The sequence below is a fragment of the Gossypium hirsutum genome, chromosome A04, assembly GCF_007990345.1.
Source record: "Gossypium hirsutum isolate 1008001.06 chromosome A04, Gossypium_hirsutum_v2.1, whole genome shotgun sequence".
In the NCBI taxonomy this organism is placed as follows: domain Eukaryota; kingdom Viridiplantae; phylum Streptophyta; class Magnoliopsida; order Malvales; family Malvaceae; genus Gossypium; species Gossypium hirsutum.
This window is the reverse complement of record NC_053427.1, coordinates 83,190,350-83,206,460: the sequence shown is the minus strand read 5'-3', so window position 1 is coordinate 83,206,460 and position 16,111 is coordinate 83,190,350.

Sequence of the window (16,111 nt, the reverse complement as noted above, 5' to 3'; positions counted from 1 at the left end):
TTAACTACAACTCATCTGTACAACGGACTACTGCATTGCACAGTACATCATATACGCTAGCCCTGTTGCGTATTATTATCTGAGTGACTTAGTCCACAATTGTGGTGTGTAGGGTTGGATGCACCTTTCGAGGTCCCAATTGGTGTGTTTGGTTGGATGAACTTGGTAGCTCTTTTGGGGTATGATCGGGGGACGGAGAGTTGTGTTGGCTGGATAGGTGGATTTTTATCTGACTGCATTTCATCTACATATGTTTATGGGTTCTGACTGTAAGATTTGTTAACCGTATTCTATTGTCTGAACGGCACTTGTGCTGAATTTTTATGTGAATTTGATGTGCTCTGGTTGATACGTTTGGTTAGGATGTTAGTTTCAAGTTTACTGTCTGTCTCTTGTTTTGTTTCAAACTTACACTGAGCTCGAGTAGCTCACCCCCTCTTAGTGTTTCCTTTTTAGGTATCTTCTTCTAAATTCTTACGCTGGACTCCGTGTGCGGAAATCTCAGACAATTTTGGAGGAAAATTTAGTAAACGTTATATTTTCAGTTTCTATTTTGTCATTTAGATTTTAAACTGTAAGGTTTTATAAAGCTGTGGTACAAATTTTGAGTTAAGTTTTAATCGTTTTTATTCTGCTTACATATACATATACTATCTTAACTGAAATTTTGATAACTGGTTTTAAACAATTAAGAATTACGATTCGACATGAAAATTGTTTTGTAAAAATTTACCTACGATCACTTCAGTGTCAATGTAGCATCCGAGATTCGGTCTAAACTTCTAAGCCGGGTTTAGGGTGTTACATAATCTTTGTTATAAAAACGAATTAAGAAGGAGATGATTTTAATCATAAATTTAAAACTTGTAATTCAAATTTTGCTAATTAAATTTGTAATACAAAATTTATAATTTTTAAAACTTGTTAGTATTCAATAATTACATTAAGTCTTATTTATTTTGTAATATAATAATATTAAATTTCATGTAAAAGAAATATTCTCTCAAAGTTTTATTTAAATATGTTCGATTTCCAATATCAATCTTATATTCCGATCTATAATTTTCTACACATATTGAACATATAAAACATAGTAAGAGAACACATCTATCATTATTGAGAACAAAACACAATAATGTACATTTCTTTTTTGAAAATTAAGAAATTATTTCATTATTACATCCATATATTACATTTCATAATAAACACCAAAATTGTAAAAGATAACAACATTATGCTTTTTGTTGATCTGCATACCTATTGATGCTCAAGCAGTAGCGAATGGCTTCCTTCTGAAATGCATAATAATCAAGTTTCCTTCATCAACAATAGAGGTATGTATTTCTTCTTGAAAAAATAACATAAATATATGTATACCGTTGTCTCTTCAGCATTGCCTGTATCTTCAAAAATTATTCACTACTTTCTCTCTTATTAATAAATTACTCCCCAATTTATAAAGGGTATACATATTGGGGAAAATATTCGAATCTACCCTTTCGATCATACCATTATCGAACCTAATGTTCAAAGTGAAAAATAGATAATAATTCAATGTATTTTAAATAATAAATCTATACATGATAAGTTACATAAATTATTTTCAAGATCACAATTTTTTGTCGGACTTGAATAGGATAATAATTTTTGTAAAATTTTATTATAGTACCAAAAGAAAAATACTTCAAAAATATAAAGGGGAAAAAATAGAATGAGTTTTTTCTTCACCTCTTCATAATTGCCATCACCATAAACATCTTCCTCCTCATCACTTTATTGCATGCAAACGAAATTTTGAGAAGAATTTTTCATTAATGAAAGAAAATTAAGGGAATAGAAATGTAAATCCATTTTTTTCTAATATTTAGAGAAAGATGAGAGATTTACCTGACCCATTGTGATTCATTAGCACCAAATAGTCTAGAAATTGTGTTCGACCTAAAGACAAGGATTAGAAACATATAATTGCAAACTATCTTCGTTATAAACAAGAATTAAGAAGGAATGTTGAATTATTTTACTCATAAATTTAAACCTATTTCTTGGTGGTAGGCTTGGCAGTGTTGGAGATTGAGTAATGGAGACAACTGAAGGTTTGGTAGTAACCTCTTTACTCACTTTTTCTTTTCCTTTCATCGTCTTAACATCAACTAACAAAGAGAAAAAGATGAAGAAATGAGAAAAGAATTAAGTTTATTTGAGTAAGAAGATAGAATATATAGAGGTTCATACTAGTATTGAGTAATGTCATGTGTCAATATATATTGCTAAGGTTATAATTTTTATTTAAAAGATCAACACCCCTAAAACAAGGTTACAACATTAAAAAAACCCTAAACCCTAACTAAAAAATACACCTAAAGGAAACACAACATACATTCATCATTTCAATTCTACAACTTAAAGGTGGATTAGAGGAATAACAACAAAATAAAAAAATAAAACCAAGCTATGAAGCATTGTAATTTAAGGTTAATCACTATTTAATTAGTTGAATAAGATCAAACTAGATTGTCGACCTCCCGACGTTTTATAATAACTTTTGAGTTAATTCCATCATACATCTCTAAAAGATGACTCTTATTTTAAATTGGTCTTCAAACTCCAAATCATTCTAATTACATCTTCAAATTACCGATTTTATATTAATTAGGTCTTTTTATTATTAAAATTATTAATTTAACTGTGAAATGGTACATAAGATCTTATATGGCATAATCTAAAATGAAAATTTTAAGAAAAAATGAAATATTGTTAAAATAGATGTTGTCAAAATCATAGTTTTGAGATTTTCAAAACTTTTACTGATGTTTTATCATTCATTCTATCTTTCTCTCTTTCCAATTTTACTTTTATTTTAGTTTTTACTTTTAAAAGTTAAGTTGCAAAGTCACCTTTTTTTCTAAAAAAGATCATTTTAAATTTAGCTATATAAGATTTGATTTGCCATTTAATGGTTTTAATAATGAAATGACATGTTTGATATAACTTCATAGTTTGGGGGATGTAATTAGAATACTTTGACGTTTAAAAACCAATATAAAATGAGAATCATAGTTTGGGGATGTTTGATGCAATTAATTCTTAACTTAAAAAATTTTGGCTAATTAATTTTGTAATTCAAAATTTATAATTTTTAAGACTTGTTAATATTCAATAATTACATTAAGTCTCAATTATTTTATGATAAAATCATATTAAATCTCAAATAAAAGAAATTTTCTCTCAAAGTTTTTGTTAGAATTAAGTGACCCAAATTCTTATTTAAATAAAATACGATGGAAAATAAAATAAAAGTAAAATCCATATAGAACTAGACTTCTTTTATTTTATTTTAGAATAAGGTTTTTAAACCTTATTAAACTCCATCTATTTTATATTGATTAGGATAAGGTGTTTCAATCCTACTAGAATATGGCTTTGCAAGCCTATAAATAGACATAGTATATTCCTCTTGTATTTGATTCAAATTTTTCGACATAATGAATTTTCTTCTCCTCTGCCCGTGGTTTTTTCCCGAAAGGGTTTCCACGTAAAATTTGTGTGTTCTTTATTTTATTTTATTTTATTTTTCACAAATTGGTATCCGAGCTTCCGGGTTATTCATCTCGATCAGGGTAATGGCGTCTTTGAAGTATGAAATGCTGCTGTTGGATCGCAACACCAGATTTGCGTTGTGGCAAATTAAGATGTAAGCAGTTCTTGCACAGATGGATCTGGAGGATGCCCTGCTAGGGATAGATAAGATGCCTTCGACATTAACAGATGAAGAGAAGAAGCGTAAGGATCGAAAGGCATTAACACAATTACATCTGTATTTGTCCAACGAAATTTTGCAGGATATGATGAAAGAGAAAACTGTCGCTGCATTATGGAAGAGGCTAGAACAAATATGTATGTCGAAAACTCTAACAAACAAGTTGCATATGAAGCAGCGTCTTTATGCTCATCGTTTGGAGGAAGGTGCGTCTATACACGAACACTTAACAGTGTTTAAAGAAATTCTCTCAAATTTGGAGGCCATGGAGGTTCAGTATGATAAGGAAGATCTAGGGTTGATTATACTTTGTTCATTGCCCCCGTCTTATTCAACCTTTAGAGACACGATTTTATATAGCCACAAGTCTCTCACAGTTGATGAGGTTTATGATTCTTTAACCTCGTATGATAAGATGAAGCATCTTGTGGCTAAACCCGACTCTCAGGGAGAGGGTCTCATTATTCGTGGGAGATAAGATTGGGATGCTGATGATGATCGTGGTAGGACACAGGAACGAAATCCTCGTGGTAAATCTAAGGGTAGATCGAAGTCTTCAAACAGAGGTAAAACTTGTAACTTCTACAAGAAGAAAGGGCACATTAAATCTAAGTGCTATAAGCTACAAAATAAGATTAAAAGGGAGGTTGCGAATCAAAAGGGAAAACAACCAGAAAATTTCGGTGAAGCTGATGTTGTAGAAGACTACAGCAATGGTGAACTTCTAGTCGCTTCTGTCAATGATTCTAAAGTAAGCGAGGAGTGGATACTTGATTCAGGCTGCACCTTCCACATGAGTCCCAATGGGGATTGGTTTACAACTTACGAAACAGTATCTGAAGGTGTTGTTTTGATGGGAAATAATGCTTCGCGTAAAATCGCAGGTGTTGGAACAATTAAAGTTAAGATGTTTGATGGAGTTGTCAGAACACTTAGTGACGTGCGGCATGTTCCAAAATTGAAAAGAAATTTAATTTCATTGAGTACTCTTGATTCAAAAGGGTACAGATACACAGCTGAAAGTGGGGTTTTAAAGATTTCCAAAGGGTCCCTTGTTGTGATGAAAGGGCAGAGAAAGATTGCCAAGTTATATGTCTTACAGGGTTCTACTATTACTGGTGATGCAGCTGTCGCTTCCTCTTCCTTCTCAGATGATGATATTACTAAACTTTGGCATATGCGCCTAGGGCATATGAGTGAGAACGGCATGGTAGAATTAAGCAAAAGAGGACTTCTTAATGGGCAAGGAATTTGCAAACTGAATTTCTGTGAGCACTGTGTTTTTGGGAAGCAAAAGAGAGTTCGATTCACTAGAGGAATCCATAACACGAAGGGAATATTGGAGTATATTCATTCTGATCTGTGGGGGCCATCCAGAGTGCCTTCGAGAGGTGGAGCAAATTATATGCTAACCTTTATTGATGATTTTTCCAGAAAAGTTTTAGGCGTTTTTCCTGAAGCAGAAAAGCGATGTGTTTTCCGCATTTAAGTCTTGGAAAATTATGATTGAAAAACAGAAGGGAAAACAGATAAAATACCTCCGCACAGACAATGGCTTAGAGTTTTGTTCTGATGAGTTTAATAGATTGTGCAAGTCAGAAGGGATCATGAGACACTTGACAGTTCATCATACTCCACAGCAAAATGGCGTTGCAGAACGAATGAACAGAACGATCATGGAGAAGGTTCAATGTATGTTGCCAAATGCCAACTTACCGAAGGCATTTTGGGTAGAAGCGGTCTCTACTGCATGTTTTTTGATCAACCGATCTCCATCCGTTGCCATTGAGAAAAAGACTCCACAAGAGATATGGTCTGGTAATCCTGTTAATTATTCTGATTTAAAGATTTTTGGATGTCCTGCGTATGCTCATGTTGATAATGGAAAATTGGAAGCGAGATCTATTAAATGCATTTTTCTTGGTTATAAAGCTGGTGTAAAAGGGTATAAGTTATGGTGTCCTGAAAATAGAAAAGTTGTGATTAGCAGAGATTTTGTTTTTGATGAAACTGCTATGCTACCTAACTTATCTCTTAAAGACTCTTCCAATAAAGAAAATCAAAAGCAGGTGGAGCATCAGATTAATACAGAGTCAACTCCTCAAGCCAGAACAAAAATTGAGAATAGAGTTGCTTCTTCACCACAATACTCTATCGCCAAAAAGAGAACTAGAAGAGAAATTAAACCTCCAAAGAAGTACGCCAAGGTTGATCTAGTTGCTTATGCTTTAAATGTGGCTGAAGATATAGATGCGAATCAAGAGCCATCTAATTATTCTGAGGCGGTTAGCTGTGAAGACTCAGAAAAGTGGATGTTTGCTATGCAAAAAGAGATGGAATCACTCCACAAAAACAGAACATGGGACCTTGTGAAACTTCCTAAAGGTAAAAAGGCTGTTCGTTGTAAATGGGTGTTTAAAAAGAAAAAAGGGACTCTAGAAGTTGAAGAACCCAGATATAAAGCAAGGCTTGTTGCAAAGGGTTACAGTCAAATTCCAGGAGTGGACTTCACAGATGTGTTCTCTCCAATTGTTAAGCATAGTTCGATTCGAGCTTTGCTTGGTATTGTGGTCATGCATGATTTGGAGCTTGAGCAGTTAGATGTAAAAACTGCATTTCTGCATGGAGAACTTGAGGAAGATATTTACATGCAACAACCAGAGGGTTTTATAGTCTCAGAAAAAAAGGACTATGTTTACTTGCTGAGAAAGTCCCTTTACGGTTTGAAACAGTCACCAAGACAGTGGTATAAGAGGTTTGATTCCTTTATGACTTCTCATGATTTCAAAAGAAGTAGTTTAGACAGTTGTGTTTACTTTAAAAAAACAGTGATGGTTTTTTTGTGTATCTACTTCTTTATGTTGATGACATGTTGATAGCAGCAAAAGATAAAGGAGAGATAAGAAAGGTTAAAGCCCAACTAAGTGAAGAATTTAAGATGAAAGATTTAGGACCAGCAAAGAAGATACTAGGTATGGAGATTCTCAGAGATACAAAAGCAAGTAAATTGTACCTAAGTCAGAAGGGGTACATTGAGAAAGTTCTTTGCAAGTTCAATATGCAGAGTGCTAAGCCTGTTAGTACTCCTTTAGTAGCCCATTTCAGACTTTCATCGGCCTTGTCTCCTCAATCAGATGATAAGATTGAGTACATGTCACATGTTCCATACTCTAGTGCAGTGGGATCTCTCATGTATGCTATGGTTTGTTCACGTCCAGATTTATCATATGCAGTCAGTGCAGTTAGCAGATATATGGCAAATCCCGGTAAAGAACATTAGAAAGCAGTTCAGTGGATTTTAATATACTTACGAGGCACTACTAATGTTTGCTTACAGTTTGGAAGAACTAAAGATGGAGTTATAGGGTATGTTGATGTTGATTTTGCTGGAGACCTTGATAGAAGAAGATCTCTCACAGGTTACGTCTTTATAATCAGAGGTTGTGCAATTAGTTGGAAAGCCACTTTGCAAACTAAAGTCGCTTTGTCTACCACTGAAGCTGGGTACATGGCGATTACTGAGGCTTGTAAAGAAGCTATTTGGTTGAAGGGACTATTTAGTGAACTCAATAAAGACCTTCAAATCAGCACAGTATTTTGTGACAGTCAGAGTGTCATCTTTCTTACAAAAGATCAAATGTTTCATGAGAGAACAAAACACATTGATATTCGGTATCATTTTGTTCGTGATATTATTGCTCGTGGTGATATTGTTGTGAGCAAAATTAGTACTCATGAAAATCCTGCAGATATGATGACTAAGTCACTTTCTATAACCAAGTTTGAGCATTGCTTAGACTTGGTTGGTGTTCATTGTTGAAGTTAAACCCTTAAGGGGTTTTATGAAAGAGGTGGAGAACTTGTTTATTGAAAGTTCGCGATGAAGAACTTGTTCATTGAGAATTTGTGTCAAGGTGGAGATTGTTAGAATTAAGTGACCCAAATTCTTATTTAAATAAAATACGATGGAAAATAAAATAAAAGTAAAATCCATATAGAACTAGACTTCTTTTATTTTATTTTAGAATAAGGTTTTTAAACCTTATTAAACTCCATCTATTTTATATTGATTAGGATAAGGTGTTTCAATCCTACTAGAATATGGCTTTACAAGCCTATAAATAGACATAGTCTATTCCTCTTGTATTTGATTCAAATTTTTCGACATAGTGAATTTTCTTCTCCTCTGCCCGTGGTTTTTTCCCGAAAGGGTTTCCACGTAAAATTTGTGTGTTCTTTATTTTATTTATTTTATTTTATTTTATTTTTCACAGTTTTATTTAAATATGTTTGATTTTAAAGATCAATCTTATATTTTCAATCTATAATTTTCTACACATACACATCTATCATTATTGAGAACAAAATACAATAAAGTACATTTTTGGGTTGGTTTAAAGGGTAAGTTATCGAATGCCCATATTAGGGGTTGGTTTGTGATAATTTAGTTTACAAGGATCGGATATCCTATTATTTTTGGGCTGAATGCTTTAGAAAGCAAGGGTCGATTCTCGTTTTTATTCACTAATCCAATAAATGGGTGTTGTTTTTAGGTGCTGGATTTTCTGTTGTTGTGTCGGTATCGAAGAGCAGTCAAGTATGTACCTTTTGTCTTTAAAAAAACCGAACGGCGCAAAATCAAAAAATATTTTATCGACGCCATATAGTCGTATGACAAATCGTGTGCCAAACTATGTGAGCCACACGGCTAGGTCAAGTAAAGCCGTGTGGGCCACACAGGCTTGTGAGTCAATTTTTACAAAATTTAGTTAAGGTTGGGTTTTGAAGTGCGTTTCAAGGTCAGCAATATTATAGGGTTTGCTAGGTGATATTTATGTTTCTGGTATATGAACCTATGGTTTTACCTTTGTATGAGTACTTTCTGAAAGCATGATAATAGAAGTTATTTTGTATCTTATCTGAAAATTCTAAATATGTCATTAGCATGATTCTGATATGTAAGCATGTCTGATCTGTGTGCATCTGAATATTTGGTTATGTTATTGTTGCATGTGCATTGGGGTGGGATAATTATGTGACAGAGGAAGTATTAGCAGTTTAATGATCTGCCTTATTTGGTGGTTTAACCACATATCTATTTTGGCAGTTTGATTGCACTTCTAGTGGCTTGACCACACTTATCTAATTCTAGTGGATTATCACATTATTTCTAGCAGCTTTGACTGTACTTTTCTCTATAGTGACATACACTCACTTATTGGTGTGTGGGATTCGATGTTGGAAAATATGGACATGAAATATATAATAAAGGTAATTATATGTTATTATTTACTATCATACTAGGTTAGCCTAAATTAAAAGTAATCTAATTTGGTTAAGCTTTATTGGGCTTTAATTATAAACAAGGTAACTTTTCTAATATCACATCTTTAGAAAAGAGAGAGCCACCTTCTCTATATTACTTGTGTGCTAATTTGAAAGATGAAAACCCCAAGATCCATAGATTTCAAGAAATCGATGAATTCAGGTACGCTTCCGCATCTAGTTTTATTCTTATTTTGTTCTTGATGATTTGACATGACAAATTGTTAGAATTAAGTGACCCGAATCCTTATTTAAATAAAATACAGTGATAAAATAAAATAAAAGAAGATGTGCACTTCACATCTTCTAAGGCAGTTAGCTGTGAAGACTCAGAAAAGTGGATGTTTGCTATGCAAGAGGAGATGGAATCACTCCAAAAAAATAGAACATGGGATCTTGTGAAACTTCCTAAAGGTAAAAAGGCTATTCATTGTAAATGGGTGTTTAAAAAGAAAGAAGGGACTCCAGGAGTTGAAGAACCCAAATATAAAGCAAGGCTTGTTGCAAAGGGTTACTGTCAAATTCCAGGAGTGGACTTCACAGATGTGTTCTCCCCAGTTGTTAAGCATAGTTTGATTTGAGCTTTGCTTGGTATTGTGGCCATGCATGATTTGGAGATTGAGCAGTGAGATGTAAAAACTACATTTTTGCATAGAGAACTTGAGGAGGATATTTACATGCAACAACCAGAGGGTTTTACAGTCTCAGAAAAAGAAGACTATGTTTGCTTGCTGCAAAAGTCCCTTTACGGTTTGAAACAGTCACCAAGATAGTGGTACAAGAGGTTTGATTCCTTTATAACTTCTCATAATTTCAAAAGAAGTAGTTTTGACAATTTTGTTTACTTTAAGAAAAACAGTAATGATTCTTTTGTGTATCTACTTCTTTATGTTGATGACATGTTGATAGCAGCAAAAGATAAAGGATAGATAAGAATGGTCAAAGCCCAACTAAGTGAAGAATTTGAGATGAAAGATTTAGGACCGGAAAAGAAGATACTTGGTATGGAGATTCTCAGAGATAGAAAAGCAAGTAAATTGTACCTAAGTCAGAAGGGGTACATTGAGAATGTTCTTTGCAAGTTCAATATGCAGAGTGCTAAGCCTGTTAGTACTCCTCTAGCAGCCCATTACAGACTTTCATCGGCTTTGTCTCCACAATCAAATGATGAGATTGAGTACATGTCACATGTTCCATACTCTAGTGCAGTGGGATCTCTCAAGTATGCTATGGTTTGTTCACGTCCAGATTTATCATATGCAGTCAGTGCAGTTAGCAGATACATGGAAAATCCTGGTAAAGAACACTGGAAAGCAGTTCAGTGGATTTTAAAATACTTACGAGGTACTACTGATGTTTGCTTACAGTTTGGAAGAACTAGAGATGGAGTCATTGGGTATGTTGATGCTGATTTTGCTGGAGACCTTGATAGAAAAAGATCTCTCACAGGTTATGTCTTTACAATCGGAGGTTGTGCAATCAGTTGGAAAGCCACTTTACAAACTACAGTCGCTTTGTCTACCACTGAAGCTGAGTACATGGCGATTACTGAGGCTTGTAAAGAAGCTATTTGGTTGAAGGGACTCTTTAGTGAACTTAATGAAGACCTTCAAATCAGTACAGTATTTTATGACAGTCAGAGTGCAATCTTCCTTACAAAAGATCAAATGTTTCATGAGAGAACAAAACACATTGATGTTCGCTATCATTTTGTTCGTAATATTATTGCTCGTGGTGATATTGTTGTGAGCAAAATTAGCACTCATGAAAATCCTGCAGATATGATGACTAAGTCACTTCCTATAACCAAGTTTGAGCATTGCTTAAACTTGGTTGGTGTTCATTGTTGAAGTTAAACCCTTAAGGGGTTTTATGGAAGAGGTGGAGAACTTCTTCGATAAGAGTTCGCGATGAAGAACTTGTTCATTGAGAATTCGTGTCAAGGTGGAGATTGTTAGAATTAAGTGACCCAAATCCTTATATAAATAAAATACAGTGATAAAATAAAATAAAAGAAGAATCTATTTAGAATTACACTTCTTTTATTTTATTTTAGAATAAGGTTTTTTAAACCTTATTAAATTTCATCTATTTGCTATTAATTAAAATAAGGTGTTTCAGTCTTACTAGAATATGGCTTTACAAGCCTATAAATGGACATAGTCTATTCCTCTTGTAATTAATTCGAATTCGACAAAGTGAATTTTCTTCTCCTCTGCCCGTGGTTTTTTCCCGAAAGGGTTTCCACGTAAAATTTGTGTGTTCTTTATTTTATTTTATTTTATTTTATTTTCACACAAATCATGATTTACAATTTTAAGTTTACATCATATTTTGTTTTACAATTCTAAATATTCAATGGGCATTAATTATCCTATTTTGTTCGTTGGGATGGATGGAAATGTTGTATAACGAATGGGGGTAGGATCTGTATCTGTTTTTTATTAAGTGTTGCATCGCATGATATGTCATGTCATTCGTATCTGATCTAATTATTATGTTGCATTGCATAGTATGTCATGTTGTGCGTTCTATTTTATTTTTGATTTATTTGTGATTTTGTTATTTGTTCGGTTTATATAGGTTTAGTTATACACTGAGCCTTGTAAGCTCACACAATTTTTCTAACTTTTCAGTTAATCAGGAAACTTAGGATCGGGCGGTGCACTGGAGCTCGAATGGATTTTCCAGTTAATAAAACAAGACAATTTATGTTTTAACTTAGTTCTGGACTTTTGGGACTGTAAATCTGGTTTCAGACTTTACTTTACGGTTTGGTTCATTTTGTCAGGTTTTAGTATTTTTAACGTAAAACTGTAAAATCATGCGAACTATCAAATTAGAAATCAGTTTTCAAAACTAAAACTCTAAAAATTTCCATTGCTATACTAAGTAAGTGATTAAGAGATTTTATAGTAAATAAGTGTTTTCAAGTATGAGATTTTCTAAAAACGCAAAAAACGTTAGCTAAAATTAATATTTTTCAGATCACACGATTTCCAAAGCTAAATTTTAATTTGGGTTTTCAAACGTGAAGCGTAATACCTGAATATCTGGCCATAACATCTAAGCTGGGTGTGGGGTGTTACATTTTTTGCTAAGGCTAAAATTTTTATTTAAAAGATCAACACTACAAAATAAAAAACACACCTAAAGGAAAAACAACAGAAAGGCAACTACACTAGCTCTTATAGCCATTACCTCAGTTCTACAACTTAAAGGCAAACTAAAGGAAGAACACCAAAAAAATAAAAACAATATGCCACAAAGCCCAAAGCACCAAGCAAAGAAGTATTGTAATTTTTATAACTTGTTAATATTCAATAATTATATTAAGTCCCCAGTTATTTTGTAGTCATATTAAATCTCAAATAAAAGAAATTTTCTCTCAAACTTTTATTTAAATATTTTCTATCTATAATTTTCTAGACACATTGAACATCAAATACTTAGTAAGAGAGCACATCTATCATTGATGAGAACAAAACAATTAAAATACATATTTCTTTTTAAAAATTAAGAAGTTATTTCATTATTACATGCATATATTGCATTTCACCAAAGTTGTAAAAGAGAAACAACGTTCTGCATACCTATCAAGGCTCAAGGACCAGTGAATGGCTTCCATCTAAAAAACATAATAATCAAGTTTCCTTCATCAGCAATAGATGTATGTATTTCTTCCAAAAGAGAAACAATATAGATATATGCATATCATTTTCTATTCAGCATTGCTTGTATTCTTCAGTGCATTACCTAAAGATGTCTCCGCAAATCCTAAATCCATGGTTCCAACCAATTAAGTTATTCCTCCATTGGTATTAAACCATGACAAATTATTCACTACTTTTTCCTTATTAAAAAATTCTTTGATTTTTTATATATACATACATAAATATACATTGATTGGGGAAAATATCAGAATATTCCTTTTTGATCATACTGTTATTGAACCGAATGTTCGGTATGAAAAGTAAATACTACTTCAATGTACTTTAAATAATAAACCAACACATAATAAGTTACATAAATTCTTTTAGGGATTATATTTTTTTTAATTGGATAGGATTAATTATTGTAAAATTATATTATTGTATTTAGAGAAAACACTCAGAAAATTGTAAAGGGAAGAAATTTAGTACGAGTAACAGTGTCATTTGTTTATGGACAACCCCCCAAGAATAGAAAGTTGCAGAAAAGGCATACTTTGAGAGTAAAAATCTTTTAGTTTTTTTCTTCTTTTTTTTTTTTTGAACTTTGGGTTAAGGTTAAGAATCTTCTCCCTCTTCTTTATTTCTAAAGCCTTTTTGGTACATCATCTTTAAATAAGGTTTAAGAATATTTTCTTGGGTGGTTTTTATGACATGCCTGCATTAACAAGTCTTGCCTTTCTTCGTCATCATCGAAAACATCTTTCTCCTCATCCACTTAGTTGCATGCAAATAAAATTTAAAGAATAATTTTTTATTATTCAATGAAATTTAGGGAAATAGGAAAGTAAATCCAATTTCATTTTTTAATCTATGAAAAAATAAGAGAGATTTACTTGCTCCATTGTGATTCGTTAGCACCAAATAATCTAGAAATGATGTTGAACCTAAAGACACAGATTAGAAACATACAATTAAAATTTTTCTTTGTTATAAACATGAATTAAGAATGAATATATTGCCTATTGTAAAAATAAAAAAATAGATGCCAATAATGACAATATATCGCAAAGAAAAGAGAAATAAAAATAAAGAACACACAGATTTTACGTGGAAACCCTTTTGGGAAAAAACCGCGGGTAGAGAATAGATAATTCACTATGTTGAATTCGAATGATTACAAGAGGAGTAGACTATATCTCAAATATATGGAATTTAATAAGGTTTAAAAATCTTATTTTAAAATAAAATAAAAAAAAGTGTAGCTCTATATGGATTTTACTTTTATTTTATTTTATCATTGTATTTTATTTAAATAAGAATTCAAGTCACTTAATTCTAACATATACATTGTATTTTATATAAAACATCAAAGTTGTCAAGAGAAAAATAATGTTCTACTCTTCGTTGATCTGTGTACCATTCTGAAATTCATAATAATCGAGTCAAAAAAATATATTTGGTTATTAAAAAAAATTATTTATTTGACACATAGAGGAAGGATCAAGGAGAGATAAGTTTTGCTTGAAAAAGAGGATATATATAAAGATCTTATGTTTTAAGCATTGTCATTTGCTTTTGTATCAAATTTAACATGAATGATATCAATAAGGGAGCCTCTAAGGATATTGCTTTTTGAAAGTATTTTTTTTTTAATCAAGATTTTATCTTATTTAGTTGGGCAAGAATCCATCTCGAGTTAAGAATCCATCTCGAGTTAAGAATTTACTAAATTGAGACATCCATTCAAAACAAAAAACTCCATTACCAATGGAAGAAAAGGTGTTAGAATAGTACTCCAAAAGAATAGTTTTTCTTTTATATCATTAATGTAAAATTAATTATAAATTAAATCAAACAAATAGAATTTGATTGAGTCTTAAGTAACTGCTAGTTTTTAGCTTGCATTCTATAAACTCTCCAAGCACTTCGATTTCGGTTGATTTTCGATTTTTCTTGGTCAACCTCAGAATTCCTTTTTACTTAACAAGTTCGAAGGAGATGTTAATTTTGTGACGTGCCTTCTAATTGGATGATCCTTCTTTCAGTTACTTTCCACTAACATTTTCCTTGGTTGATATAATTGGTGGTTTTTCAAGTAAAGTATTAGAATCTACCTAGAATTAGATCTATAATTGCCTACTAGTAGTATTAGAATTTTCCTGCCTGAACAAAAAATTAACTAGATTAAAGTTTCATCATTGAAAAAGAAAATCGAGGCAAGAGTTGCAGAAATTGTTAAATGTGAAATTTTCAGCTTTAACTCAAAGCAGGAGCCGTTTCTGTCACTGCCATGAAACCAGAGAATTGGCGTTCGAAATGGAGGCAACTTAGCACCAGTGTAACTCCATAGAAAACAAATATTTTGTGATGGTTGAAATAACAAAAAGAAAGATGCCTGGTGATGTAAATAATGCCAATAGTTTCTTGTCTATATTCTACCAAATTATCTCCTTTCGATAACTTCCATCAGTTGAAAGCTCTTGTTTTGTTGCTGTTTACTTGCAAGCAACGTACTGAAGCTTGCAGATTTTGGGGAGAGCTTACTTATGCATGCAACACACCTGTTTGGTGAGATTGAAAGAGTAAAAAATTATAGCTATATGAATACCGTTTGTCAAAACCATTTCTAAATCGAATTTTGAAAAATGAGAATCGACTTTAAGAAAAACGAAAACGGGAGTCGCCACCAATCTTTTTAGGTGTGATTGGATCACCTTATAAAATGTTTTGTTTTAAAACATTAATTTTGGCCTACGAAAGTCGAGAAAACGGATTCGGGAGTCGGTTACATACGAGGAAGGGTTAGCACCCTCGTAACGCCTAAAAATTGGTACCTAATTGATTATCAAGTGTCTTTAATGTCGGAAATTTGAAAATTTTAAGATGCAATCCTCTTTAAAATATTTTGATTTTGAAAATTGGAGTTCACTCGTATATTGATACTGAGTTAGCCTTTTTGGAAATCCATATCTTGAAACAACAAAGCGCCATATCCAGTAAGTTAGGACACATTGCCTTGCAATTCTAAGACAGTCGCTTGCACTTTGAAAACCTTTTAAAACTTAGAAGGGTGCTTGACTATTCGAACTCAACGAGAAAAGTTGCAACCCAATAAGTTATGGCACTACTTTTCTCGAAGCTTCCAAACACCAAGCATTGCCTTTTTATTTTCAAAAACTTTGTAGTCCTTTTTTTTAAAACCGATGCATAAAGCAGCATATTAACATTATGGAATGACATACAATATGGCATATTATCATAATAGGTAAGTAAAAGCATGAATTTAAACAATATGATAGCAATAATATAAAGATCATGCATTAGATACATACATATAAAAAATAATAGATATAGCAAATCTTAACAACATACGTAC